Consider the following 4,055-nt stretch of genomic DNA (forward strand, 5'->3'; position numbering starts at 1 on the left):
GGTCAGATACCCACTGAGAGATAAGAAAACTTCACTGTTAGTGGTAAAGTAGTCTAGAAACTAAGAGGAGCATGGGGCATGACAGTGAGATTACTAAGCATAACCTAGGTCAACCTCCTGCTCAAAGGAAAGAAAGGATTCTCTGACAAGATGGGTGCTGCCTGGGTTTGTCATTATTTGACTCTAGTGTCTTTTCTTCTCAGACTCTGGATTGACAGTTACCTACAAAACATTCATAAGAATGGCATGGCAGGGCCATCTGATCTCCTCTTCTAACTTCACAAGGGGGAAGGATAATCAGGATCAACAGCCCAAGGCTGATTCCTATGAGGCGGAGGCCAGACATACCTCCTTTCTCTAACCTTTTTACCAATTTGAACACCAACTCTTCCTCCCACAGGACTCTCTACTTCTCTGCTGGGTCTGATAATTCATTGCAATGGCCACACAGGACTCACAGACCATACCCACAGTTATGGGGTTTAGGAAGTAAGAGGTTACAATTCAGGTTCAGGAATGCTCAGGATACAGTTCTTTGTTCAGGACAGCTTCTGCTCAGCCACGCCCACAGGCAGACCCCTCGGCCTGGCCTCTGCCCTGCTCGGGCAAGTGTTACCGAGCTCCTTTAGCTCAGCTAACAAGTACCCAGAGGCACCCACTCCGCCAGTAAGCCTTGGCCTGAAGGTGCTCGGCGCTAGCTCCATGGGTTGGCAAACTTAGCTCCACCAAGTGCCCGGAGGCAGCCTACTCTGCCAGCAAGCCTCCTGCCTTGAGGAGCTGAGCTTTCTTGCTTTGCGGGCTGGGAAGCCCAATGTGCCATCTCCTGCTGGTCTCCTCCAGTCTCCTGCCTCTGCTACTGCCATTTTTCTGCCACCGCTTCTTGCTGTCTTTGGTGTTACAGCTTTGTCTCTCACTGTGCTGGTTCCAGGAGTTTCTCAGTACAGGGATCCCAGGTCCAAAGGATGCGCTCCACTCCAGGCTCTTCTTTCTTAGTGGTACTGAGATTGTCCCTTCCCGCCTGTGGGATGGCACATTTTAAGCCTAGCAGAATGACAAGACTGACCAATCTCCTCGTTAGGGTTCCATGTACCTTTTTTGCATGATCCCACCCTCACAAGGGCGCCATGCACCTTATTTACATTATTAGCAAACTATCCAATCCACTTGGTGGGCCACAAGCACTTCATTTGCATAGTCCCACCAAGTCATTTGGTGGGAGTTAGAAAGACTATGGCTAGACGGGCCATATTAAGTAATTCACTGCAACACCACATTCATTTCACTGTCTTCATGAAGTGGTCCCAGTAATTTATTTGTCTTATTAAGTTGATGCTTAATTGCAAGACCGTTATCAGCAAAACTGTCTATTCACTAGACAGAATATTTTGTTTCCCTTGGTGTGGCAATTGGTACGTACGTTTAATTGTTTTGATAGATGTTTGCCTGCAACAAATGTCCTCACACAAACCATTATTACCAAGGGTTTATATCACAACCTTCCCCTGGTGCTCATTTGCTCTTGTTTTCCTTCTATCTGAATACCTAAAAATATTTCTAATTATTTCTGAAAACTGTCATTTATTTTTCTGTGCCTTCCTGTTGTCTACCCATATTATTAAGAGGTTTTCTCATTCTAATTGTATTCTTTTCTAGCTTATGGTAGTTTCTTCATTTCTGTCTATTTACTATTAGGTTATAGTTTCCTATTAGGGTATAGTTTTCCACTGCTATTAGGCCTTTTTTACTGTGTCATCATTTTCTGTCTGTATGTTTTTCAGATACTCTTTATTCTCCTTATAGTATGTTGTTCTAGATGTCAACAACAATCTCTTAAGGGATGAGGTGGTGCAGTTCCCTGGTTTTAGTTCTTCCTCTTCTCTACTAAGACCTCTTCAGTATCTTCTGAGTTCGAACGCCTCTGTTCACAGCCTCCAATGTGTATGAACCTTCTTTCACCATTGCCTCCGGAATTCCTGTCTCAATCAATTTGTACCCTCTTTTTAGATGTTTCTCCTCAGTGAGTGTCTGAAGCCAGATCCTAACTCTGCTACTTGACAGATGTATAACTTGAAAAAGGATGTAAATCATTCCATAGACATCTGTCTGCTAGCACCACCCCTCATATTTCCTCTATACACCAAGTCTTCAGCTGTGTTCTAGGAACACCATATCATACACTATAAAGTTGCACATCTATACTGAGCATATTAGAAAATGACTAACAGGGAAAATTTTTTTAAAATTATGAACTCAGTTCATTTGGTGTATTTCAAAAGGTGCAATACTTCATTTATCAGTAAAAGAAGTTAGAAATTCCAAAAAAATCAACAAATGGCAAACGATTTTCCTTGAAAGTCACTGTCACATATATAGTGCATCTTAGAAAAGAGGAAGGGCAAGACAGGTTCCACCCACTTCCATGAGTTTCATCAAATACTGGACCTACTAACGGGTGGAGAGAAAGACGACTTTCAAAAGGAATTATGTGATTAAATGAGACATTTACTCCTTCCTAAGAGCATCAGGTGGGGAACATGTTTTCCAAATGAGATCTAGGAAGTGGAATGTGGAATTAATCTGTCCTTCTCCCGTCAAGGGCTGTCCACTGGTTAATGAATTAAAAAACCAAGACTAAATAAAACGGATTCCCCACACACTCCTCTCACAAAATCAAAACAAAACAAAACAAAAACTCTAAGATGTCCCAGATTACTCTTCATAGCGGAAAAAAGGAGCAGCTTCAACAATTCCAATTAGTCTGTTACAGAGTCATCAACCGGCATGCCTTGCTTTTAAATAAAAAATTAAAAAAAAATTTTTTTTTTTTTGAAACAAGAAACAAAACCTAGTACTGATCGCTTTTCTGACAATTCGCAATTAATAAAAATGAACAAGCACTGGGAGGTGGGGGGGACCATACCTACAGGCCTTGTCTCACTTGAGTGTATGGGTCAGTGCAGGGTGTTTGTCATTATTGTAAAAACGAATTTTAATTTTTAATCTTTAGTTTGATTTAAGCATTGTTTTTAGTATGATGCCGACACCAGCTGTGCAGCAGGGGCTCTGGAGAGATGTTCATAGCAGCATACACCTGCGGCTCTTCTTTGGTTCTGGAGGCTCCAGGGCAGCCGATATTGCTTCTTCCAATACATTCCTGTGAGTGTGGAACACTCCACATATCTGACAGCCTTCGGGTCACAGGCCAGCTTTCCAGCAGTCTCCAGGGGATAGGCTTCTGTTTGTTCTTGGCAAGTTTCTCAGTAGTAGCGGAGTCATCTCTGAGATCAGTTTGAGTCCCAACAGGCAAGAAAGGAGTCTTTGGACAGTGATGAGTTATCTCAGCTACCCGCTTTTCTTTCATGTTTTCAAATGAGAATCAAGAGACCACTGAAAAACAGGCTAGAAACACATCCATCTGTGGATAACTCAGCGGTTGTAATCTGTTATAAACCTCTTGCCCTACAGTATCAGAAAGTCCAAGAATATATGGCTCTCCAGCAATCCTAACCGTGACTGCATAGTTGTCAAAAGTAGTGGACACATATTTGGATGGAAATTTGTTTGTTGTGTAGGATATCAGGAGATATGTTTTACCAGTAGCACCATTATCCACAACAACACGCTTAATTGTCTGCATTGCTGACAATTTCAGCAATGGTCTTGTATCCACTTTAAATATTTCAAATTTGATGTTGACCTCAGCTTCTCCACCAGGGTGTTGGCAGCACTATGTAGGGCTTTCATTGACTAATTTTTAGAAGTGGATTGCCAGGTCTTTCTTCCTAATCTGTCTTGTCTGGAAGTTCTGCTGACATCTGTCTACCATAGGTGATCTTGCTAATATTTGAAATACTAGTGGTATAGCTTCCAGAGTTATATTAACACACAAGTCGCCACAGTAGGACATACTGATAGATGGGTAGTGGATTGTAAGCAATGCATAAGTTAATTTATGTAATGCATTTGAAGCTATAAAATGCATGTTAACAATTATTACTATTAAACTAAATATTCACTCTTAGTATCATTCAGTTCACTGTAATTTCATTGGTATA

The 4,055-nt window shown here is 41.7% G+C and overlaps 1 pseudogene; it reads right to left on the reverse strand.

The window, feature by feature from the left end:
- Nucleotides 1–3,075: 3,075 nt before the first annotated feature.
- LOC101347602 (cell division control protein 42 homolog pseudogene) lies at nucleotides 3,076–3,637 on the reverse strand (annotated as a pseudogene).
- Between the last annotated feature and the right edge of the window lie 418 nt (nucleotides 3,638–4,055).

Source organism: Trichechus manatus, unplaced genomic scaffold (genome assembly GCF_000243295.1).
Source record: "Trichechus manatus latirostris isolate Lorelei unplaced genomic scaffold, TriManLat1.0 scaffold00062, whole genome shotgun sequence".
Lineage (NCBI taxonomy): Eukaryota > Metazoa > Chordata > Mammalia > Sirenia > Trichechidae > Trichechus > Trichechus manatus.